Source organism: Condylura cristata, unplaced genomic scaffold (assembly GCF_000260355.1).
Source record: "Condylura cristata isolate star-nosed mole 26May11 unplaced genomic scaffold, ConCri1.0 scaffold00005, whole genome shotgun sequence".
In the NCBI taxonomy this organism is placed as follows: Eukaryota; Metazoa; Chordata; class Mammalia; order Eulipotyphla; family Talpidae; genus Condylura; species Condylura cristata.
In genome coordinates, this window is record NW_004567106.1 from 65,441,292 (window position 1) to 65,468,481 (window position 27,190).

Here is a 27,190-nt window from a genome sequence, read left to right on the forward strand (position 1 = left end):
TACCATAATTACATAGATTGTGATCATATAGTAAATATAGTATTTATATTATCAGAGGAACCCATATGATATACTGTATCTGTTCTGTCTCTCCAGCCAGACCTTGAAGCCACAGCACGAGCTATCATTGTCCTTGGGCCCGAGGGGTAAGCCCATAATACTGCGCGAGGCACCCAGCACATTTTACTTCAACTGAACTAAGTCTGCTTAAAGCAGACCTCAAACAAGAAATCAAAGTAACACATCTGTACGGGCGGAAAACACATGCAGAGTGATTTATAATAAACAGTCACACCTAAGTGCGAGGATTTGTTTTTAAGATTTCATCGCATTTATTGCTGATACAAAAAAAGAGAAAAGGATGCCAGTTTCAAATTATTCATTTTTATTTAAGCAGACCCAAAATATTTGGAAACACTGCTGGCAGTTAGTTATTCCACTCTGCTGCCTTCCACGGTTCAACATATACATAGATATGTTGTTTTGCAAGGAGTGGCATTTCTGTGTTCATAAGCTTATTAGTAAAGACCAGCTTTTCCCCCTGTTAGGAAGAGGGGAGAAGGCACACATCAGGCGCCCCTGGGACCTGTGAGGAGCGCGCACATCAGACCTACAGCAGGCGGAGAGGAAGCCCGAGTCAGGTCACGGGAGGAAGCGCTGACTCAGCTGTGGGGTGCGAGTGTGGCGCCCCTCAGCCGTCTGTCAGCGAGCACTGCTCCGTGCTGGAGGGGCCCGCGCCAAGCAGCGGCAGGGTTCATTTCACACCTGCAAACCAAGCAGCACGCAGCTCCAAGTTCCAGCACATGGTCCTCTAGTGTTGAGCCAATAAAATAATCTGCAAAATCCCTTGTTATTGTTCATAATAGGATTCCTCCTGTATTAGCAAAACCACGTAAGAGTATAAAATGATGCCACCTTTGTGGCACAGAATGGTCAGGAAAACTCTGCAAAGACATGACCATTTGGGAAAATACAAATATGAATTCCATTTTTCTTCTTTTAACAAAAACAAACTGGGGAAGTACACGCCGTGTTCATCGGAGAGCTGCGTGTGGGCTGTATTTATACTCTCCAGCAGATTCAATATTGAGTCCAAAAGAAATCACGCTCATAATTTCAGCAACATGAAAAGCACATTAAAAAACATGTTCACTGTTTAAAATGGAGGAATTAATTTTAGCTCCAATTTTCCAAACTGCTTTTTCAAACATCAAACTTTGAAATAGGCCAGGCAAGTGCAGCTTCTTCTCAGAAAGTTGCATGTTTGTAACGCAGTGAAGCAAGACGCACCAATGCAATTTCCATGCAGACCCCCCACCCCCACGCCTGACGCTGCTCTCTCCACCCCAGCACTGAAAACGACATTCATAGTTCCACCTTCTGTGCGTGCATGTCACAGAATTGCACACACGGTCGGCTGCACCTTCAGGCGTCTGCGACGCACGTTTCCCTTTCCTTTCCCCGCTCCCCACACAAACCCAAGAGAAAACAAAATGGAACCCCACCTCGCCCCCATCCAGGGGTGCTTTTCTTTCCAGCGGTCCCACATGTCGGAGCTCCTGGCAGCGGGAGAAGGCTCAAGGCAGGGGTGTCGCCTGCCAGGTAGAGCAGCAGCCTGGCCTCCTCCCTGGGGGCCTGCGCCACCCCTTCTGTCCCCAGCCCTTGTAGGACGGTGCTTTACTGAAAGGGGGTGGACTTTGAAAGAGGAGAAGGATGAGCAAGAGCAGGATTTCTGTGATGTCAGCCATCGGCGCTAACCGCTGTGACAAGACATGAAAACCCCCTGGCCCGCGGCGTCCAGAAGGATGCACAAGTCTTTCCACTCAGCAGTTTTCCAGGCAGGTCTCCCCACACCATGCGGCTTTTTTTTTTAACACAGTAGGCTGACTCAAATGCACAGGCAGAAGTTCTCTGACTCACTTTTCTCTTCCTTCTTTTTCCTTTTAACTCCTTCACTCCTGCACATATGTGTCCCCCTAGCTTATTTCAAGTAACAGGGGAAACCACTTTAACGATCCAGTTTGTGATCTCCGACTGCTCAGAAGGACGCAAGTAAGTATCCTTGGGAGGACAATCAGAAACAAGAAAAATACGAAAGATAATTTCTCATAGTTTGTGAGGCCAGGGCTCCAGGCGGGCGTCCGTCTCCGGCCTGCAGCCCTCCCTCCACCCACTCCGCAGGTGTTCCCCGGAGCCTCTTCCTTCCTACTCGGTTGTGCTTTTGATTTGGGCCCTGCAGGTGCAGTGTATACACACACACACACAGTTTATTTACATGTCTCTATCTACACATGCGTGCAGCTGTCCTCCAAATATCTGCAGAGGGTTGGTTCCAGGAAGCCCGTGTGGATGCAAAATCCGAAAGTGCTCAAGTCTCTTTTCTAAATGTTGTCGCACACGGCCTCTGCACATCCTCACATCTCCTTACATCACCTCTAGACTCTCGCGGTACCAAATGCCATGTAATGTGGCGTAAGCAGTGGTTCTAGGGAATAACAAAGCCGAGTCCACGCCATGCGAGTGCAAACCGGCAAATGACTTGGGAGCTGTCAGAATCCTGGGATGAGTAAGGTGGCCCCAAACTTATAGCAAGTGACAGGAAGTTACATACAGTTCTGGGAAGAAAACACTCTTAAAGGCTGAGTTACGCATGTCTTTATATTTCCATGGCAAATATTTTCATCATCATCTTGCTAAATGCAAGCACGTGTGTGTGTTCACAGATGCTTAGAAAAAGTAACACAAGGACCCGGAAGATAACAAGCAAGCAGAGTTACCTCTCTGGGTGGGAGAAGTGATATTTGGAGGACAGTATATTTAAAGAGAAAACTTTCATTTTTTTCTCTAGATGCTTCCTTAAGAACAATGCGTTTATTATATCTGTAATTAAACCGTTCTTTTAGAATATATACACACAAACATGCAATTACATCTCTGGGATTAGCCTAGAAGACCTAATGATGGTGTGGATTATCAGTGTCTTAAAGATGGATTAAAAAAAATGCTAGACTATTAAACCACTGGAGTGGCCCAGTGCACAGGAGGGCCAGAGCTCAGCCCCTGATGTCCAGCGCCCCAAGCAGGAGAGACAACGCCACACCTGAGTCTTAAGCAAGAGGGCTGCTGGGACGGGACCAGAGTCAAGAGGCCAGTTTGGGGGGCCTCTAAAAGGGAGCAGGTGTGTGGACTCTTTCTCATCAGAGCCCCAGCTACAGGCAGACACCCGCCCTGTGGGCTCCCAGACGGTGGCTCCCCACTGGCCCTGCTCCCCCGCTGGTTAGAGTAAACCATTGTTCCCTTTTGCCGGTCCAAGCTTTGTTTGTCCCAAGCTTTGTTTGCACTTGCGGTGGGAGGTGGCTAGACTCAGAACCCGTGACAGAGGCCCGACCTGGAGACAGTCTTCAGACCCTTTCCCACTAACAAAGGGGGAGGCATTGGGGGGGTGGGGAATCAATGTAGTTTAAATACCAAGTGAAATGAACATACGAAAGCAGCATTCAAAAACCCGCCACCCAAAATGTCCTTTTGGCAAAAGCCAAATTTCAAGGAGAAGCTCTGAAGGTGAGGTGGAAGCTGCTTTTGGTGTTGACACCTAAGCTTCTTTTTTAATGGTTGATTCCAAGAAAACACAGTCCCTTTATTTTTTCCCAATGGAGGAGGAAACACCCCTGCATTCCTTAGTATACGCCCTAACTGAGTCTCCCATCTCCCCACCCGAGCCTCCCTGTCCTAGTCAAGCTGCTCAAGAAGACACCTGAACCCGCCACGTGGCCAGTCTTTCAGCCACGCTGGGCTCCAGTATACACAGAGGCAACATTTTATTAACAAACTTCTCTATGGCTTTTTCTCTCATCAATCTGTCTGATGCGTGTTTATTTGCCAGCCTAGAAGAACCCAAAGAGGTGTGGGACAATTTCCTCTGCATCCCTACAAAGACCAGTCAGAGGTAAGGAACACAAACCGATTCTCAAGGAGCACAGTCTTGATAGCTGCAGTAATAGGCGACTGAATACTTCAATACAGGCTAGTGATTCTGCGATGCGAAGGCGTGCTGGAAACGGGAAAAAGTGAAGCCTGGAGTAAGCGCCCCTGAAAGCTGATGACTTGAGCTGACTCTTGAAGGACTGGGAGGGAGCAGCTGGTCAGGCCTCAAAGCAGGCAGGAGCATCTCAGCAGGGACCATGATATGTGCAAACTTGCTGAAGAAGCGTGTCTCAGGGGTGCGGCATGGTTCAGTAAGGTCAGAGAGCACACAGGCACGCACAGAAATACCCAGGGGAGAAACGGGGACAGTGAACACAACAGGGGTCACGAACTGGTTTTCTCAGGTTTGCACTTTCGGAAGATCACTCTGGGCACCATGGGCAGGTGGGCGAAAGGAGATGAGAGGAGCCAAGGAAACCACGGATGGCAGTTGAACAAAGTCTCTTTTCTGCTAATAGCGGAGTAGTCTGGTCACAACTGCCTATGGCTAGCAATGATAAAATCTAGGCAATTTTTTAATTACTCAAAAGCACTGAAAAGTGACCAGGGTCTGAGGAAATAAATGGCACAGAGATGGCCATTTAAAGGCAAACTACGGCCCTCCCTGGAGGCGCAGCGGGTTAAAGCACAGCACTGAGAAGCTAAAGCCACTTCAGCATGAGTTTGATCCCCGCCCCGGAGGTGAGCACATGGCACGGCAGACCTCTCCTGACCCGCCCGCTGCTCCCCTCAGCCATGTACTTTGTCAGTAGACTGGTCCTGCTCCCCACTCTGTCTCTCGTGAATCCTCTCACCACCCCTGCACCTCTGGCTTGTACCCCAGTTCTGTATGCACAAATAAATAAATCCTTAAAAAAAAAAAAAGGGCAAACTCCATTTGACAACATTTGCAAGTTTCCAAATTGTGACCGTTGGGCATGCTCTACCCACACTAGCTAGGGCTGCAGAAGCCTCAGCTTGCTACTCGATTGAAACACTTACCCAAGAAAGTGAAAACATTTGCTCACAAAATGACCAAGAACATACAGAGTAGCTTTATTCACCACAGAGGAAAATCAAAAGCCACCAAGATGTTCATCAAGCAAATTGTGGCTCATTTGTATGATGGAATAATACTCATAAGAAGAAGAAATGAATTACTAACATAGGAAACAACAGGGCTGAATCTCAGACACATTATGCTGAGTGGAAAACATTAAGCAGAAAAGAAAGCATACTGAATGTCTCTTTGTATGAAATTCTAGAACAGCCAAAATTGAACTCTAAGGTGAAAACAGAACAGTGGCTGCACTGGAGGGACAGGGAGCTTCACCTGGGAGAGAGGAGGGGGTTTTCTCGGGAAATGAAAATGTCTTCTTTATGGAAGGTGAGCTGTACCCACGAGGGGTGCAAGGGGGTTCATGTATTCAACTACACTTCTCCGATGTATGCATTTCAATGTTCACAAATTTTACTTCTAAAAATGTATCAAGACAGGGGCCTCCCTGGTGGTACAAAGGGTTGTCTCAGCACTATGAGGCTATCACCAGCACCTGTAGCACAAGTTCGATCCCCGGCCAGGGAGCTGACCCACATGGCACAGCAGACCTCTCCTGTCCTGCTCACTGCTCCCTTCAGTGGTGTATTTCAGTAGATCCACCTGTTCTGCTCCCCAGCCTGTCTCCAGTGAATCCCCTCACCACCACCCCCACACCCCAGTTCTTGTATGCATCAAGTAGAGAGTAGAAGGCAATTGAGGTATTATGTAAAAACTCACAAGCTAAGTGATGATTTACCTAGGGTGTGGGCAGGGAAGCTTCTCTATGCTATTCTGTTTGCTTTGTGTACATTTAAAATCATCTAGTATATTTTTGGTGAGTTGATTCTACATCTTCCCTATTGTAAATAGAGCAGTAATAAACAAAGGGGTGTAGGTGTCCTTTAGAATCAGTGTTTTTGTGTCTTTGGGTAGATAACTAGGAGTGGGATTGCTGGGTCATAGGGAAGCTCCATTTTTAGCAGTTGGAGAAACCTCCACAGAGTTTTCCATAGTGGTTGTACTAGTTTGCATTCCCACCAGCAGTGTAGGAGAGTTCCTTTTTCTCTACACCCTCACCAACATTTGTTGTTGCTAGATGTTTTAATAGGTGGTATTCCCACTGGTGTAAGATAGTATCTCATTGTGGTTTTAATTTGCATTATCCCTTATTACAAGTCATGCTGAACATTTTTCATTTTTTTGGCCATCTGCATTTCCTCTTTGGAGAAGTGCCTTTTTAGCTCTTCTGCTCTTTTTGTTGATGGGGTTGTTTACTTTATTTCTGTTGAGTCTAATCAGCTCTTTGTATAACGTTGTGATCAGTCCTTTGTCATTAGTATTGTGTGAAAAAAATTTCCTCCTAATCAGTGAGGTATTTCTTAGTTTTGTGTAATGCCTCCTTTGCTGTACAGAAGCTCTTTAATTTGATGTGGTCCCAGCTGTTTATCCTTTCCTTCACTATCCTTAAATGTATCTTTAAAGATGTTACTGAGGTGTATGTCATGTAGTGTTTTGCCAACATTTTCTTCTAGATATTTTATGGCTTTGGAGCTTATGACTGGATTAAGAAGATGTGGTACATATACACAGTGGAATATTACTCAGCGAACAAAAAAGATAAACTCATGCTATTTGCAGCAACATGGATGGAGCTGGAAGATTTCATGAGATAAGCCAGAAAGAAAATGAAAAATGCCAGATGATTTTACTCACAGCAGGAGCATAAGGGATCAGAAGGGGGAAAAAAGCAATTGCAATAAAGTAAAAACTAAAAACAACACATAACTATAACCCATTCTACAGGGGTGAAGAGGGGAACTGGGTCAAAACTGGGGTGGGAAGCATGCACAGGAAGGATGGCACATGGGTGAACTGGTGGTGGGAAGACCACAGGGATTGCAATGGAGATGGGGAAAATGCACAAAATGAAGAATAATATAAAAAAAATACATTATCAAAAAACTAAAATTGTCTAGTATAAATTCTGTCTTGCGGTTGACTGCTATCATTGGGTGAGAGATAACGAAGACCTGAGTTAAAAAGGGAGCACTGAAGTTTGAGGGAATGAAATGAGCCTGACACCCCCCCCCCCCAATCTGGGAGGCGGCTGGTCACAACAGCAGGGGAGGCGAGGGGAGGGGAGAGGATGCAAGAAGAGGGGAGGAGAAGGGGGAGAGCGGAGACCATCCCCATGCACCATTTCCATGACAACGGTGTTGTCCACAACTCCCACATTTCTCATTTGAGCAATTACTGGATTTTTTATGTGCATTTATTAACTACATAACAGGCAATGGGAGCCAGAGGAACAATGGGAGTAAAATCTGTAACGTTTTGATCAGAAAACTCTTCAAGCTGCCGGACATGTGGCCTCTCTGCTCTGGGCCACACGGCCAGGTCAGGAGTCGCTAGCTCAGATTTCAGTCACTGCAAACGGAGTCATCAGCTGCACACATGTCTCAGGACACCTGTCTACAAGGGGGTGCCCGCACCGCACCACAAAGACCACCTGGGTCTGGCCTGGTCATGCTCGAAATCCCCCCCAGAAGCAGCCCATCCTGTGTCTGTGTGACAGAATTTCTCTCCACAAGAAGCTGGGATTTACGATTTGAAAGAAAGGAGAGGAGAGGAGAAGAGACATGGAGAAACTGCAGAGCTGAGCAAGGACGGGGATGACAAACTTCACGAAACTCGCAATCCCTGCACCACATGAATGAGGGTGTGAAAGGGTCAAGAACCACAAACTGGGGGGCGGGAGGCGCGTTTCAAGAAGGCTGCTGTAGTACTGAACATCCACCAGCTGCAGCGAGACCAGACATGAAGGCCCGGCCTCTTCCTCTCAAGTCGGGGGACAGGGGCTTCGACACCTCCACACCTGTCCCCGGTGTGTCATCCATGCAGCTGAGGACAACCAGCCCCGTGTCGGGCTCACACCTGAACTCGGCCAGACGTGGGGGCAGCGGCTGCCCACCCAGGGCGTGGGAAGTGAAGGACGCTTGATGCCTGCGAGGAACAGGCACAGGTTGAGCGCTAGGAACAGCCAGCTGGGCCTGGCTTCAATACTGCCCAAAAGGGCCTAGCAGACATAAGCCACAGGTGTCACCAGGAGTCTGAGGGTGCGTGAAGGGCAGCGGGACAGCAGTGTGCTGGCCTTGGTGCAGAAACCACAACCATGAGCTGCTCGGCCATGAGGGCGGAGAGCCTGCCAAGAGTCCCCAGAAGAGCTCCCAGGAGAAGTGCACTTCAACAGCCTCTAGATCAGACATCGCAGGTGCTAGAAAACCACTAGCGACTAGTCAAGCAAGACTTGAACGTCTCCCTGCGTCACCTCTCTCCGGAACTTCGTCCACTTCAGAAGCTGGGCGGCTGGGAAAGGAGGGGCAAATAGCACAGAGGAGGAGAAAGCTGGCCCCCACTGGCTGCTGGGCAGAGGAAGCCCCCGGAGGGGCGGGAAGAAGCCTCGATTCTGCATCGAGTCCAGAGCTGTTATCATTACCTTGTTCTGGAAATTCTGCTTCTTAAATTAGGATGGGGCTTTGCCAATGAAAGCCCGCAACATGACCCAGGCATAACGTGCAGCACAGGGAAAGACATGCAGGGCAAGAGCGAGGCTCTTCTCGTCACACCCGAGCCGAATGTCCTGACCCACGCGTTCCTTCATGGTCGTCAAGTCAGCCTTGTGTCTCTGTCCACTGGCTCCAGGTCTTCTGGTCACAACAATCCTTCAAATATCTGTTGTCTTAACTTGTTAATCTTTCACTAGAAGTCAGGCACCAGTTAGGTGCTACTGGGGTATGACAAGAAGCTTCTGGTCGATTGCCCCCCCCCCCAGCCCACCCTCACACACACCACTTTCCTTATGAGCTCCAGATCTCTGCCTTCCATTCACTCTTCCTTTACTTCTGGCCTGTCCGCTGCCTACTAGCTGCGAAGCACTCCTGGAAGGGGTTTGCTGTGTTCTAAGAGTCCACAGGCTACAGCCAAGGAGGACGGAGGTCAGGGCTGCTCACCAATGGGTCCCAAGAGGGGCCCTGGCATCTTAACATGCCCTTTTGGACTCAACTGCCCCTTCTCCTTCATTATCTTTCATCACAATACCACCAAAGAAGGATCTTTCTAAGCCAAACTTTTGCAGCTCTCCCATGCCTGAACCTTTCAGTGGTTCCTAGAATCCAAAATCCAACCTCCAGACACAGCTCCTCCCAATGAGTGTAATCCAGAGACCCGTCTACTACCACTTAGCTGCATGTTTTTTAATTTGTTTTTTTAAGATTTATTTACTTATTTGAAGACCTGGGGTACAGGCCAGAGGTACAGAGAATGAGAGGATTCATCAGAGAGAGGGAGGAGGAGGACAGGCAGATCTACTAAAACGCACTGCTGACTGGAGCAGCGAGGAGACAGGAGAGGTCTGTGCCATGTGGGTCACTCCCTGGCCAGGGGTCGAACTCAGGCCATGGGGTGACAGCGCTGAGGTTAATTATCCCTTGCACACAGCCAGAAGAATCCTCTATTCGTGCTGGTTGGGAATTACTGGAATTGCCCACCCACCCCAGAGATTGTCTAAACTGCCCCTGCAAACTTTCCTGTGCTCTCCCAGGTGAAGAGGTCCAGAGATTAAATTCTCCCATGTTAGAATGTGTAAGATTTTATTTTAATCATCCCTGTGCTAAACTATTTGACCTTCCCTACACAGTTAAACACACACACACACACACACAATATTCTTTAACAAAAGCCCCACTTTTTTTTTTAATATTCCAGGCTGGTGTTGGGTCTATCTCAAGTACACATAAATATTTCTTGAGCTGAATTAAAGTGAAGTGAATAATGACTTCAATGAATTTGTAATTTAAAAGCAAGAAATGAGAACAGGATCCTATCTTACTCATCGCTAACACAGAATAGGTCACAATATAAGTTTGGTGAATAAATGATTGCATAAATGAATAAAATATCAGCTAGAAAACAGAGATCCCTACCAAAGGAACAGATGAAAACTACAGAAATTTAATGGAGAGACAGGACATCCTTTTCCTTTTCAATTCTCATTCCAGTACTCTACGCTGGAAAGCCTAAAATAAATGAATGTAAAAGGGTTGGAAGTGGGAGAGGTTTTCTTTAAAATAATAATATAAAAATAAAAAGACTACCACCCACTCCCCTGCTCTCTCCCACCAGAATGACTATAGTTTTAGCATCCATAATAGCATTGTTGCAGTTTTAAGAATGTTGCCATAGTAACCAACCTCAGCCCTTCCCCTAAAATAAGATAAAATTTAGCAAAAGAAATAAATAACAGACTCCCATAGAAACACTATCAAACCTTTCCATATAAATAACCTGGGTAATTAAATGTTTCAAAACAGAATATTTTGAGAGCTGTGAAAAAAAAAATCTACGAAGTTTATTTTTAAATGAAGGAGGGGGGCAAAAAATCACAAAAGCATCAGCTGAAAGACTGGGCTACCGCTCGGAGTCACAACTTCCGAACTTGCCCGGACAAGCGAGCCCGAGAGGGACAACTTTGTATTTGGCGCATGCACAGCAATCCTGCTAGGACTGTCCGTCTCCATTCTGAGGGGTCTTTCAACAGACCACAAGGAACTGGAGCCCCGGGCCGCTGAAGATCCGAGCGGTGGCAGACCCTCATGGCTTCCTGCTTAGGCCATGCCATGGTTGTGCTGCATCTGGGTTTGCTTTCACCCTCCAGAAGTTTCGAGTCAGTTTGTTCATCTATAACCTGGGCCACAAGCTTGCCAAAGAATCAATATTCTAGGCTCTGCAGGTCAGACACTGTCTCGTCACAGCCTTTAAGTTCTGTCACTGAAGCACAAAGCTGTCACATGGCACAGGCGTGGGTGAGCCGGCTCACGGTTGTGTGCCGATAAAACTTTATTAACAAAACCAAAGCTTCAGGTTGGCCAGGGCCGTTGTTTGCTGCTTCCTACTGCAGGATATGCCTTGTAAACAGTTTCTACGGTTTCGGGACACAGTTGTCAGGCCAGCGACAGGATGCAGCATTCAAGGGAAAGAAGGGATAAAGGTGCTCGTGACCCTAAGGCTGGAAATGACTGAATGCGACTACCGTGAGAAACTGTGAGCTACCCTTCAAGCAATTCCACAAGCCGAACACAAAGCCATCTGTCCGCGAAGGACAGACACCGTGCTCCTGCAGCAGGCTGGCTGCATCCTACTTCAAACGGAGGAGAAGAAGCTTGGCTAGCTGGCCGGGGGCCTAGTGACGCATCTCTATTTAATAAAGCAAATTATTATCAGTCTGAAGCCTGGAGCAATTTCAACTAATTTGCAAAGTTGGATGATCTTCTGAAGCTCATTTACGTTCTAAAAAGAAATGTTGATGCAGGCGGTAAAACCAAGAGCAGGACTCGGGGGATCATGGTTCTGGGAAGGCGGCTTCGCTGAGGAGCTGTTCCCCTGGAGGACCTCTGAGGACCCACCATGTACAGAACGGGCACAACAGAGCCTTCTGCGGTGTGGCTAAGGATTAAAGTAGACAGTGTCCAGAGAGCCCACCCTCCTGAGGAAGGGCTCAATTAGAGTTAGTACCATTCCTTTCAAGAGTGCAGGCAAACCTCCATCCCTCGGCTTAATTTCCACTGTTCTCTCAAAGAGACATCAGTTGGGTCAACATCCTACAGTCCAAAGGATATTTTTTTTTCTCCTGCCAAACTGCTGCGGAAGCAGCTATGAGCAAAGCTTAAACAACTCATTAGCATAGAAAGCATCCAAGTGAGCAGCGTGTGTGACAAATACTTCACCTCCCGAGCCTCAGAGCTCAGGAAACTCCCCATCTAGTCTCTCTGTTTCCGTATGAACCTGCCTCCTTCTGCATGCATGCTTTTCTCTCTATCCTTCATCTGGCACATTCTACATCTTCCCCGGGGTCTTGTGCCTCGTCTTCCTCAACTGGCCTTGCTATGTACTAGAAGAGTATTTATTGAGTGTTCTCACATTCTCTCTCAAATGACCTAAATTAGGTTGCCCTTTCTTAAGTGTGCCTGATTAATCGTTTTTGTGAGTCATTGCCCCTATATAGAAAGATTCTCCACCCCGTGTTCAAAAATCTTTGTAACCAATCTCTTCTGAAAGACTCATTACTAAGGACTAAAAAAGTCTTCTTTAATGGCAAAAGGCAAGTCAACTTTAAATAGAAGGGCCCAGAAAAGTCAGAACAACTGGACTTCAGGGTTCTACAGGCTTTCTCAAGTAGAACTAAGTTCCTTAATAGTCTAAGGCCCTATAAGATTCCTTAAGAATGAAACTAGTCACTACCATTTATGGTGATTTTTCTTTTCTTTCACAGAGATTCTTTGATGATGATTAAAGGAACTTTTAGCTTCTTAAAAAGAGATGTTAGGTAACTCTTTTAATTCCGCTTTCCAACTTGCTGTCATGTGGTGGTAGGGGCGGGGAAAGTTCTTAACTTCTGCCCTTGGGAGCAAAATAGTCTCTGGAATATTTTATTTTAATGGTGGATGAAAAATATAAATGAAACAGGAACCACTCACCCCTGTTCTTTTACTTCAAGTAAACTGTCCAATAATCGTGGAACTTCTAGAGATTTAGGTTCATCCACAAATGTGCAGTTCAATGTATTTCAGACACATGGAATAAAGCAAATTATTCACAGCTCATTAAGTTGGTTTTATCAAACATCTTAGTGATCATTCGAGGAGGATGAACTGTTTAAAAGGGCTGAGTTAAATACAGCAGAGGTTGGTTTCTTTCTCACTAATGGCCCTGCTTCAAGATGCGGGTAAATGAGGAACACCTCGTTTACCAATTTACACAAATACTTGCTGAGCACCGGCCGTAAAACTCTGACAGACAGGGAATTTGGCTCCCTGGACTCATGAGTATAGAGATAGTGGTCCATTAGGATGGGGATGGACGAAAAGCTGGAGAAAGAGGAGAGATAAACTTATAATGAAGAGCAGAAAGTGAGAGATAAATACCACTTTCTCTCATCCTTGAGAGGGGGAATATATTTGTGATAGAAATCAACAGCAAAATGTGACTCCACTTAGAATCAATATAACTAGTTCCTACATTGAGAGGTGCTTTATTTCCCATTTATCCATTTATTAAGCATCTATTACAAATAAGCCGTAAGGTGAGTACTGGTTTTTAGGAAGAGGAATGCCACTTCTCGGCACCAGGAGAGCCTTCCTTGCAGGGAACAACACCCATTCCTTCACGTTCGTTGAGTGCTGCCACATGCCAGGCATTTCCTATACAACTTGCAAGAATTAACTCAGTTAACCTCCCCATTGCCTTACGAGGGTGGCAGAGCCGTTATTTCTGCTATTGCATGAGGTGGTTTCTCTCTCTCTCTCTTTTTTAAAGTTATCTCTTTAAAGGAAGACCCAAACAGCTTGATAAAAATTTTTAGGAAACTGTGGCAGCAAATACCCTCTGTGCTGCCATCGCAGGTGTCTGTGTCTACCTGCCTTCATCCCTAGATTATGACACCACCTCCCAGCTGGCTTGCCTGACGCCAGCCTCTTTCCCTTCCAATCTTCCTCGCATCTTGCTACAATTCAATCACTTTCAAACACATTTTTTACATGTCACTACCCAAGTATACTGTATAAACTTGAAAACTTAAAATGTACTACTATTATCTATCATTCCCCCTCCTATTTTCTTCCTTAATGTGTGTGATTCACTCTCATCGAACGTCTTCATGTCTGAAAAAAAGCCCAGAAGATTTCCATAGTGCTGCACTTTAACCTGTTGCATCACCAGGGAGGGCCCTACCCAGAAGATTTTAAAGAGCTTTACCTTTGGGGATCTGAAGAGGGTTATTTAATTTGTTAATTGTTTTTCTTATAACAAGACTAAATGAGCCTCCTCCCATCCACTTGGGTCTTATTGAAAATTATGCAACAAATTAAATACAGACTCATCAAGTTTTCAAGGTCCATCACCTGGTCATCGCCTAAATATTCTATAACAATTCCCATGATTCTTAGATAAACCCTCACCTCCAGTTAACTTAATCTTCCTACTGTTCAGTTCACAATGAATCACTGAGCCAGACTGAAGATATGAATATAAACAAGACATAGCTGTGCCAACTCACACTCAACAGTTTGGACACCTAATGCATGTTCCTATAGCTGTGGTCAGTCCATATTCTTTCATCTACCTAATATACACTCACTTCCTTCTCTTCCTTTCCTCAAGTCCAACTCAAATAACCCCTTTCTGGACCTCTCCAACTCAGACTCTTTCCCTCTCTGACCGTCTTGAAACTCAACTCTGTCTTCCCAACGAACAACTGTAAGAATAAAATTGTACATAGTGATTTGTACACGGTACACAGTTTGGAAATTTGAAGAAGCAGATAATACTCGTGAGATTTCAGCTGCTAGAAGCAGTAGAAAGTAGATGTGGCTCGCAGACTGTGAGAATACTTCCCAGCTCAACCACAGACGGCTGTAATCAGGCTCTCGGCTTATTTTCTCAAACTTCCATGTACATATAATTCAGCTTTGTTTGATTCAGTGGTCTGCAGTGAGAGCTGAGCATCTACATCCTGACAAGGTCTTGGGTGACGCTGCTGCTCTGGTTCCTGTGCAGATAGCAAGCAGCACTCAAAGGTCCCCAGCCCACAGCTCACTCCGAACCAGCAAGTCCCAAAGCTGTACCCGCCCAAGTTCACCAATGGCTTCATGAGGTCCAAACTCAGACACCCTCACAGCCTTGAGGGCATAAATGCCCTCTCCTCACTCATCATCTCAAGACTTAAGGAAAACATTTCGAGGCAGCTCCTACCCACAGAAAGGTGAGTACAACAGTCACAAGAGAAATGAATGTCAATCTGCCCAGTATGGACGAACATACCAGACTAATCACCGCTGTTTCCTTGGGCACACCCATTTCTACTTATCTCATTCTGTACCCAACAAAACTGCTTTTTGGTCTAAAATCTGTGTCTCAAAAGCAATCCTGATATTAAAATCACCCAGAAAGAAACACTTTCAGAATGGTGTGCTATAAAAGCAATGAAAACTGCGGCAAAAAAAAAAAATGGACAAAATCAACATTTTTAGAACTCTGGAAACAAAGGATTGACAGGGAAATGGCTGCTTCCTTAAAGAACAATGAGCACTGTGGCATTTAACTAACACTCCCAGGGTCATCTTCTCCCCCCAGCTTTGCTATCACCTCAAAAACAGCCACTGTAGAAGAACTGCACTTGTAGAAACCAGTGGCTGGCTAACTACTGGAGAGGCAGAATGGATCAGAACCCCAAAGCCCAATCCTCAGGGAACTAGCCCCCCCACCCCTTGCCTGCCAGTTCCCTGGGAAAATCCTATTTACAGGACTTATTTGACAAACTCGGTTACTATGAAATGAGAAAATCCCTATCCCCGGGGCATTTTTGCAGAAGAGACAGCAATTGTTTGACAACAAGGCTGTTTGAGTGATGATACCAGTTAGGGTAAATAAGAAGTTGACCCCAGAAATACTTCAAAATCCACAGAGCTAGCTGTCCACAAGGCGCGTAGGAACCCCCGACGTATTCCTGGGACTCCGGCTCTGCCTATGTGCGGAGCTGTGTGTACCCTTGGGAGTCGCTCATCTCTGAATGAAGCAAATCCCAACTAACTCACACACATATGCCTGAAACGGAGGGGGAAGAGTCACATTAGGTGAAGGAACTGAAGGAATTAACTGTTGAATCATTAGCTGCCTACTAAACTAACCAAGCAGAAACTTCAGGTGTTACATCAACAAAAAGTATAGACCTGATGAGGTCATTAAAGTGACTGAATAGACATGCAGCACTGAGAACTACTGCTACAATCAGCAGCTAGGGAAAGCCTACCTACCTACCCACAAGCTAGGGCAAGTTGGAAGGCAGGGCATTTGATTTCCAGAGACACCCCAATGTGTTATTTAAAAAACAGAGAGAGAGGGCCCTCTCTGTGGCGCAGCGGGGTAAAGCAAGCACTAAGAAGCTAAAACCACTTCAGCATGAGTTTGATCCCTGCCCTGGAGGTGACCACATGGCGCGGCAGACCTCTCCTGACCTGCCCGCTGCTCCCCTCAGCAGTGTACTTCATCCATCTGCCTGTTCTGCTCCCCACTCTGTCTCTGGTGAATCCTCTCACCACCCCTGCACCTCTGGCCTGTACCCCAATTCTGTATGCATAAATAAATAAATCTTTTTAAAAAGAGAGAGACAGATAGAATGAAACAGAAAGTATGGGGTCACAGATGGGAGTCAACAGTAGTTGTCCCTGAGAAATCCAGCTGTTGGATGTAGTATACAAAGTTTTAAATGTTCAAAGGGCTACAGGAATTCTTGTCTAAAGATTTAAAGGAAAAGATGAGAATTATGTCCCATCAAATAAACAATATCCAGAAGAGATAGAAATTGTGAAAGAGGAATAGAAATTCTAGTGCTCAGAAATACAACAACAAAAATTTAAAATTTGCTGGAGGGAATCAAGAGTATAACTGAGCAGGAGAAGAGAGGAGAAATAACAAACTTGAAGGCTTTCACCTCTCATTTGAAAGACAGAAAGAGGAAGTGATGAAGAAAACTTTATAACACCTCAGAGTGGAGCAGCAGACCACGGGCCAGCGCACGTCGGTGCGGAAGCCAGGAGCGCCTACTGAGCGGCGAGCGAAGGGTGGCGAGAACGGCGCCTCCTGAGTGGTGGAAAATACTGATCTACATATTTAAGAAGCTCGATGAACTCCAACAGAACAAACTCAAAGACATACATCCAGATACATCAGAGTGAAACTATCAAAAGCCAAAAAAACAAAGCAAAACCAGAATCTCGAGAGCAGCAAGAGGAGTGACCCATCGCTGGTCAGCAGTCCTCGTCAGCGTCCACTTTTGACTTCCCATCAGAAGGCATGAAGGCCAAAGCCAGGGGATAATGTATTATTATTACAAGAGCTAAAAGAAAGTCATTGTCAATAACAATACCAAATCCTGCAAAACTACCCATCAGACTGAAGAAGAAATCAAGACATTCTCAGACAACAGAACGCACATTTGCAAAAGAAGATGTGTCCTGTAAGAAAAGACTAAGGAAATCCACTTAGTTGAAATGAAAGGACATACACAACAACTTGAATGCCATAAAGAAATAAAGAGTACCAATACAAGAAAACACACAGGAAACATAAAAGATAGTATTAATGTATTTTTGCTAACAGTTCTTTTTTTTCCCCCCCTATTAGATGTAAACACAACTACATAAACCAGTAATTGCAAGATGGCATTGGTACAGATACATTGTATAAAGAAATGAGTTGTAGGGCAATAGCAGCACAAAAGAGTTGGTAAGTGAACAGAATTACATGTAAGCAAAGTTTTTATATACTATTGGAATTGAGTTGGCATTAAGCTGAAACTAGATATCTTAAAAAAAAAAAAAAAAGTCAACTGCAATCCCCAGAGCAATCACTGAGACAACATCACATCTTAAAAGTATGTAATTAAAAGGAGGAAGTACATTAAGAAATATATCTTTAACATAAAAGAAAGCGGTAATAGAAAAATAGAGAAACTAAATATATGAAGACTTCAAATCAAAAACTTATTCTCCCACCTTAGGAAACTAGAAGGAAAATTTAAACCAAGCATAGCAAAGGAAATTGTAAGATTTAGAGCAGAAATGAAATGAGAGAATAGAACAGAGAAAATCTGCTAAACCAAAAACTGACTCTTGAAAAAATGAGTAAAATATTTAAAAACCTTCAGCTAGGTTGACCAAGAAAGAAAAGAAAATTGATAAAAGCAGGAATAAGAAGTACATAACCAACTCTTGGCCACCTGGATGGAGAATCTTCATGAAATAGAAAAATTCCTGGAAAGAAAACAAGCCAATGAAATGACCCAAGAAAAAACATAAAATTTAAACAAACCTATAACAAATTATTGAATTTGTAATAGGAACATTTCTCATAAAGAAAATTCCCAGGCCCAGGGACTTCACTGGTACAATCTACCAAGCATTAAAAGGAGAATGAATTGCAAAAGCTATCAGTAAGTGCTTCTCAACGCACTCTACTGTGGGCTAATCAGTGTTCTGCAGAACAACAGAGCCGATGGTGGAGGGAGTGGGGACGGGACAGCAAGCAGGCCCCCAAGAATCCACTTAGTGGGTGATCCCAGTCCCATGCAGCTTAGCAGTTGCTATGGGCCTTGGCGAACAGAGAACTGGAGAGCGACTACTGAGGGATGCTGTGCTGCTCTGGGGGAAATTAAAATCTTCTAAAAATAGACAGTGCAGATGATTGCCCGGCTCTGTGAACATACTAAAATCGTCTGAAATGTACACTTTAAAGAGTGAATTTTATGGTATGTAAATTGTATCTCAACAAAGCTGTTATAAAAAAGAAAAAGCAATCCAATTCCTCATAAGAACATATTGAGTTCACTTTTTCTGCCTAAAATTTATACCCTTAAAAGTCATCATTTTGACATTCTAGTTCATCAGTTCAGAGCTAGACTGGTTAACAATTCAATCACCTGCTTTCCTTAGGTGATTAAAATCTGGGCCCTCCGTGGTGGCACAATGGGTTATAAGCACAGCACTAAGAAGCTAAAGCCACTGCAACATGAGTTCGATCCCTTCCCCAGAAGTGACCCACAGGGCACAGCAGATCTCTCCTGACCCGTCGCTGCTCCCCTCACAATGTACTTCGTCAGTCGGCCTATTCTGCTCCCCACTCTGTCTCTGGTGAATCCTACCACCGCCCTTGCACCTCTGGCTTCTACCCAGTTTTGTTTTGTTTTTTTTAAAGATTTATTTATTTGTTCATACAGAACTGGGGTACAGGCCAGAGGCAGGGGCAGCGAGAGGATTCACCAGAGACAGAATGGGGAGCAGAACAGGCAGATCGATGAAGTACACTGCTGAGGGGAGCAGCGGGCAGGTCAGGAGAGGTCTGCCACGCCATGTGGATCTCCTCCGGGGCAGGCGGGAATCGAACTCATGCGGAAGTGGCTTTAGATTCTCAGTGCTGTGCTTTAACCCGCTGCACCACCCAGGAGGGCCCTACCCAGTTTTTTATGCATAAATAAATCTTAAAAAAAAAGTATTCTGGAACTCCAAGAATTAAAGCCAGAACCTACTGGACCCATATCAATCAAAGATTCGTGAATAAAAGACCAACTGAGAGATAAGGTACAAGACCTCCCACACAACACAGGTCTTGCCTGCTGTTCCATCAGGTACATCCACTTTGAATCTTTATCTAGCTTTTTAACTTACTGTGATGGCCATGTGTTTTAATTTTTTTTTAATTTCCCTCTGTGATAAATAATTCATTACTAGCCTCAAGTGTTCAATGACATTAGAAATCGCCCATCTCACTTCTTCAGTGGTTTTATCTTCAGGAAGAAAGCAGGAAGAAAATGTCAGAGGGAGCAGACTGTCTCACTTAAATCCTCCAGGACCTAGAACGAGAAAGCTGAGGGCTCAGGCAACCTGAGGCGCCCAGTCTCCGCGCTGCAGGTGTGGCAAGGGGAGCCTGAGGTGGCTGCCCAACAGAACAGGCAACCGGCCATAACATCCTTAGAAGACAATCCCTCCGCCGGCTTCAGGGAAGAAGTAAAATACTTTGATGTTCATAGTTAGGAATTGTAAGACAAGACCCTGACAGGACTGGGAGAGCAGAGATACGGGCCTTTGGCTTGAAAAGTTAAAGATAGTCCAGTCTTATTTCTGGCTGTACACTCTTTGATGTATCTCATAATATTTTTTAAATGTTCTGCCCCCACCCTGTGCTCATTGTGCTTGACAGGGGGTCTGCAAGTTGATCCTCAGGAACTATATTCCCAGTGCAGTCTGGGGGTGGACTACTCACACCGCAAAGCAAGAGCACTGAGTAACTCGGACCACGCAACTGCTGCCTCGCCTCGGAGAACATGCTCGGGCGCGAGGGTTTCACCCCGATATACAAGGTGCTCAGCAGTGACCTGAGAGCTGCTCCCTTCCTGCAGTGCAAGCTTCCGTGTTCCCGGAACTTCTCACGCTGCACTCTGTGCCCACGAATCTTTGCACTTCTCTTCCTAGTGCTCCTCTTTACTGATGTGTCCTTTTCACTTCTGGAGCCCGGAAAACCCGATGAAAGATGACTCATGGGCCGGGCAGAGAAGAGAAGGAAGGACGAGCCAGTGCTTCGAAGCTGGGAAGTCAAACGGACCCAGGCCTTCAAGGCGACAGCTGACCTCTGAGCCCCTGCACGTCTAGATTCACTTACATGTGGGTGCTGTTCATGAAATCCTTAGACCTCAAGTATGTTCTTGTTTGAACGTACCAGGAAGAAGGCAAGAATAGTCACAAGAGAAATGGAAAGGAGAGCGGAAGAGGAGACAGGGAAGAGAGGAGAGGAACCGGAAGACAGGTTATGGGCAGATGAGTAGAAGAGCTGGAGGACATCACCGGGATTTGCCTACTTTCCTCGTCCATGGGGCTGGAAATGCAGCTTTCCCAAATCTCATTAGCTGCTAACGAAAGGAAAAAATTCAAGGCTGAAAGAAGCAAAGAGTTGTAGACCTCAGAAGACTAAGACTGCCAGTGCCCTGATGTCACTGTAAGCTCTAAGGTATAGGGCAAGAACAAACATTAGCCCGAAAACCCATCAGACCTAGGCCCAGAGAGCCTGACCATCCCTTCCCAAGCCCCACCCCAGGCAAACCACAGGCTTCAGCTCTCAACCTCAGTGGCCCCAAAATGGACAGTGAATCCGACTGACAGCAGAGTGAACAGGCCTCCTCCCTCCCCACCGCCCACTGTGTGCCCCAACTGCTACCCCCCCACCCCCCAGGTCTGTGTGTCAGCGTGGCGCCCCCTCCTTGGCCACAGATGCCATTCCTGACCAGAATGGGCAGAAGTGAGCTGTGCTGACCAGCCCAGGTCTGCAGCCACTGCCAGTGAGGGCAGGGAAGCAGATTAGTAAATGTCCTGGAGGAAGTAAATACGGGTTTGTGGCTGGAAAAGCACCAACTGGAAGAGCCCAGGCCCCGGCCCTGCCGTCTCTCCTCACGGTTTCCATGTCAGTATGAGCTCCCTGTCGGAGCTGCACGGGAAACTCGACGCAAAAAATGAGCTCTGTCCCCACTCTCAACGTACGACTACATCTCTCCCTTTTGTTGCTGGCTTTAAATTTTTGTTCCAGTTGCATTCACACATGAAATCGTAGTAATCCTCTACTTGTGATGCCATAATTGTTGCTAAGTAACCGTATGTGTTCTCATCAATAAGGTTATGACTCCCAGATGATGTGCCCATTGGCTTGTAAAAGCTCCTATGGATATTCTCCCTCACGAAGGGTGGGGTGTGGTTTGCCATGCTAGCCAATTTTCCAAATAAGTGCTATCAGTGCCCATTACAGAGATGCCTACCTCTCCCAGAAGCCCCTCTCCTCCAACCCCTTCCATGGGTTGGGAAGCAGCTTATCCCTCGATCAGAGAACGTCTAATCCCTGGCTGTTCTGAATGCCCATATTGCTCTGGCCTTTATTTCACGAAGCTTCATTTACCTAGTATCTACCGACGTTTATTAACGCGAATTGTGAAGGGTTGAGAGAAATGCTACAATGGATAAAAAGAAATAAAATCCTCAAGCAACTTAGAGTTTAGGAGACAAAATGAGATCAATTCTTATTAACATGAGAGGAAGTAAGATGAGACTCTGGGTAAATATCCACCACAAATCAGAGCCTGCAGGACAGGCAGCTCAGAACCCTGGCAATGAGGGGGACCAACCGGGGTGTGATGGAGCTGAAAGCAGCTTTGGAAACATCACCACATCTGGACAATGAGGTTGGAGGGCTTTTGGCTGAGAGAGGAACCAAGGTGAGCCAAGACAAAACTCAGAACACAGTGAGGAGACCAGATTTTGTAACAAGTAAGGTTTTCACACAAAGCACAAGACTGGAGCTCCATTTTGTGATTCTATGATCAGTGAGTACACAAAGTAGACCCTCACAAATCCAACATACTGTTTTCATTTTTTTTTCCAAGAGCTATATGCACTGTGTCACCTAAAGTTTATTTGTAAAATAGTCTTTCCATTGCCATTTGTAGACATAAAGTAAGCAGATTCTGGAAGATTCTAGAAATTTTTCCCAGAGAAAAATTATCCATCCCCCCCCACACACACACATCACATTAATTTCTTTTACAAATGCAGTTGCACCATCAGGATCTTCTATAATATAAGTACTTCTGTAACGGTAACATACCGAGTCCATAACAAATATCTAGGAGAACATGATAAACACTAAAGACACTAGAAAAGAGCAAGGCTCTGAGAGGGGACACAGGTCTGGGGCCAAACCCCAGTTCTACAACTGGCCTGCCATATGATCATGAGGTAAATGACCAGAGTATGTTTGCCCTTCTCTGGAAACTAAGCTAATAAGCATGCCAACTTCGCACAGTTATGACGAGGCTGCATCTGAAGCAGTCTCCCTGTGAGCACACCTGGTGTGCAGCAGGCACTCATAGATGCTGTGTGATGCACTCAACAGTGAGTGCTGGCTCCCCTTCCCTTGGCATCCCCAGCTCCCAGTCATAAGCCTGCCTGACAGCAGGTGCTGATTCACCTCCACCCGCTCCCTACTGTGTATGTGAGCTTAGGCGATTAACCTCTCTAGGCATCATCTGTGTCCTCTTCAGGAAAATGAAGAAAATGATCACTTTACAGTTGTTGTAAAGAGACCCTACAAGAAAAGCATCTGGAACATTCTGGGCAGATAAATGAGAGCTAATTTTCTCTAACTGAAGAATTATTGACGCCCTGCCCTGTATTTCCTCCCTGGAGAAGCCTTTCACCTAGTCTGACCTTTTAAGGAGTCTCCCCAACCCCTTTCATTTCCATTCAACACACATAAATAACATCTGCTATTACAAATTATCTGTAAGGACAAAGGCACACCGTTTTTTGATTCTTTGGAGGAAAAAAATAAAAGATGTCAACTTTTCCAGTATCCATAGGCTGGATGTTTACCGTCGGTACTAACTGGAGAGAATAAGAAGAACAACTCCTGAACTAAGAGCTTGGGTGCACTCAAAATGAAAAGGAACAGAACACATTTTTCTTTTCATAAAGAAATTATTTCTATTTGTAAGGGATTATTCCCAGCAGGTTTTGCTTCTCTCCCCAAGTAATGGAAAATCACTCTTATCCCTTAAGAGTAGAGTAGGTTTCTGTCTGATTACTCTAGTCTTACACTGCAGGTCGCTGGAATGCTACATTCTTTCCAAATCTTCACCCTATCTCCTTTCCTGTGTTCAACTCAAATTACTCCTTTTCTAAGGCTGTTCTCAGCTGTGTTGCCACCAACTCATTCTCAAAGAGAGTAAGTAAAGAACCCCCCAAGCAGCTGAGCTGCACATCACCTACTTGTTTATACATCCCCGTCATCAAAAACTACAGGTTGACACACACGGATGACTCCGCCATTGTACTCCTGTGCGCTGAGAGCTATTTTGCCAAGATGTTTTAAAAAGATAATTTCACTTTGTGTGCCTTTTCCCTGGTTTTATTTATGTTTTTTTAACATAATAGGTTCTGGTTTGTGTACATCTCCAGCAAATCCATTTCTTTTGTCTTTCAGCTGTGCTTAGGGGAAGCTGCCGCTGACTCACGTTGGGCCTGACATCTCTATTGAGTGTGACAGCAGTCTGCTTACCTGCCTGGCAGTCGGCAGTGCGGTTTCTGCTGAGGGAGAGAAAGGAAAGAGCACATCCACCAGCTCCCGTGGTGTCCAGGGGCCTGGGGAGACCACGTCCCTGGCCAGAGGGCCCCCGGAGTCGTCATGAAAGGCTGAGGCAATCTGCTGGCTCAAGCACTTTCTAGACAAGGATCCAAAAAGAAGTGGCCCTGGTTGGTTTCCCAAGAAGATGTGACACAATGAGTTGTGGCAATACACTGTTGTCCCCACTAGAAACAATGGGAAAAAAACACATTCTTCAAGGCCAGACAAGGGCAGCGCATGAGCCCGCGTCCGGGCAGATGAGCACAGAGACCCGCCGGCAGCTCTTCCGAGCTCAGAGTGGGATGATTCATCCTTCCTCGCTCCCCTTGCCAGCATTTCTCCGTGGGGGGCTCCCCTTCCTAATATTAATTCCAGTTGTTCTCGGAGAGGCATGAACCCTCTGCGTTTTGTAATTGGAAATACCTGAAAGGTCACAAGGTTTGAGCTCTCATTTTACAGGTAAGGAAACCGAGGCTGAGAAAGGTGAGCAAACTTACACCCGTTCAGGCCAGTCGAAGTCAGTGGGGTGGCCCCGGGTTGGAGAAAACGGCAGGAGAAGGCCACTTCGGGGATGCCAAGTTCCAGCACACCCCAAGTGGAGCGCGTGGGGTGCAGACTGACTCGTCTCGGCTTCTCAGCCTCACCTGTGGCGCATCACTGGAGAACATGAACAACTGTGTGTGACCCCCCTTCCTACCCCTCCCAGCCTCCTCTGGCCTTCGGATTTCCAGGTGAAAGCCCCCACCTGAAAGGCGGGTGAAGGCGGCTTCAGAAGGTGGGGTCACAGAGGGGTGCCGGCGGAGCCAGAGAAGCGGCTCTCGCAGTGTGAGCACACGCAGGTCTGGCAGCCGCACTCCACCCTAGGAGTCCTATGAGTCCGAGTCGTCGCTGAGTCTGCAAACCACCTAATCTCCAGAGAGGCCAGGTGCGCGGCCCCAAGCGACGGCGTCAGGAGCCGATCGCATCACACATCAATGCTGCGCTAAACTGAGAAGAACCAGACGCCACACCGTGGCCTCTGTGCTCAAAACTGAGATGAGGGCCAGAGACGGGCTTCTTCTCTGCCCTGCAAAGCCCCCTCCCCCAAGCTAACACCGCCCAAGCCAATAACCCGGACTGGGCCGAGAAGGGGCATAAGAACTGACTAAAATCCCTAAGCGGCTGTACTGCCACCTACACACACCAGGTATTACCGCCAGTCTGACTGGCAAAGGGCACAGGGAAAGGGGAGAGAAGAGAACCACACAGACACCTGCTTCCCCCACCCGATGAGCCCTCGGAGTGAAAAACCCATATGGCACAAGGCACGCATGTATGAGCTGAGCCAACCCCTGGATCCTGGGTCACAGGAACAGCTTGTTTGCACTAGATGATCTGGTTAGCAAAGAGATGTATTGCACATATGATCCCCAAGTCTGTCTGTGAAGACCCAAAATATTCTGCACCATGCAGTATGGAAAGAAGGTACGTCAATTTCCACATACTGGTTTTCCAATACTGACTTCTCTTTAATATAAAATGTTCCAAACCTTCACCCAAGAGCTGTTTTCTCTTAGGTTTGCATGCCTGAAAAAATACATAATAATGAGAAGTTACTAGGAATCAGTAAAGCTTCCAGACAAATTTTATATTTTGTCATATAGCATGTAGGTACATTTGGAACAAAAAAATAATTACATTTATGCATGAGCTGCACAGTTTATGCAATTTGCAGACTGCCCTGGAAGTACAGAGGTATTTATGAACCCCCTGCCAGCACCTGCCAGCGGAGCCCAAATGAGGCAGCGGTCATGTCTCCAGGCCAGCACTTTCACACCGTCACATGCTCAGGGGTGATGTGGGGGTCTTCTCAAAATGCAGCTCTGATTCGACAGGCTGGGGTCCATCGGAGATTCTGTGCTTCTGGCATCACGCCAGGGGATTTGCGGCCACAACCTAAGTGTCCTGGCACCGGCTCCCCACCAGACGAAGCCCACCTACCTGTTCCCTTGCCCAGGTTTCCCCCATCAGCCACTACACTGTCTTGCCAACATTTTTCATCAAGGGGTGAGAGTGTGTATGTGTGAGAGAAGTTGGGGGGGTGTTTACACAGCTCCCCAAAAAGATACAACTCATCTCCTGGCCTCCCTGGCTCTCCTTTCCTCCCACTGCATTTGCAGACCAGACTGGTTGCACAGATGTGGCTGCCTCACTGCTGTCTGACCTGTCTTTTGGGGGTGATTATGTTTCACCCTAATTTCCTTGAGAGCAAGGACAAGACAGTGTACCTTCTCCACAGGGGCTAACACTTGCTCAATAAATACTTGCTGGTTGGTGAATTCTCTGGATGCATTTAGTAAGGGCAGTAATGCCTGAGCCACTTGGCATATGAATGAGACTTACAGAAACTAATTGCTAAACATTTATTTCACGAAAGTGACAGGTGGCATCAACTGAACAGTCGGGAGAGTGGGACACCAGGCGAGGACCTTGCACTTTACCTCAACTGTCGCGAGGACCCTTGGAGGGAACCGCCGAAGCCACGCCCTAGCAGCGCACTGACTGGCTCCCTTGAAGTGTCCGTCACGTTCCAGAGCCCAGTTAAACTGGAGCAAAGCCACAGAGCCCTGCCCTGCTCTCCAGACAGCTGCGGCAAATAATGAACTGCAATTCAACAAGTAGAAAAATGCGAGTCAATACAAAGTGGCGGGATGAGAGCGGCCAGGGCAGCCTAAGAACTGACGTGTGGCCCGAGTCCTCAGGAGCCAAGGCCCCACGCGGGGACAGGACGGAGGACAGGAAGGGGGTCAAGGACTCAAGCACACGGCAAGGGCAGGAGGACAGGCCCGGGAAGGCAAGGAGGCAGAGCCTGGGGTGGGAACCCGCGCCAGTCTCCCCCATCCCTCACAGCTGGGGGCGGGGCGGCTTGGGAAGGCGGAGTCCTGCAAGGTCCCCTGCTGATTCCGACCTGGCTGGCTTGGGTGAGAGCGGATGGGCCTGATGTGCAGAAGGTGGGACTCTGCCCCTCTGCATGCAGGCGAGTCCACTAGGGAAACAAGAGCACCAGGTCTGCTCTCAGAGGGGCTGGAGCGGAGTCAGAGTGGAGCCCGGGGCACATGCAGCAGGAAAGATAAGAAGCGCTTAAATCTATTGATATCGTGGGCACTGTTCTAATGTAATGGTGTGATCAGCAACTGTGAGCGCCCCATCCGAGTGGCGTTGGAGGGAACAGAGAGCAGCCGCTGCTTCGAGAGGCTCCTGGTTGGCCGGGATAGTGCCTCGCGTTTTAAAGTTGCTCTTCTGTCACCAGTGGCAGAGTGAAGTCGTGAGCTGCTCTAACGCCTGCCCTCTGCGCACTTGATCATAAAAGCGTGACATCTGCGGTGTGTCCTTGTGGGAAGTAGTTTCGCCACAGGAGAGTCTCTGGGGTCAAGGAAGTTT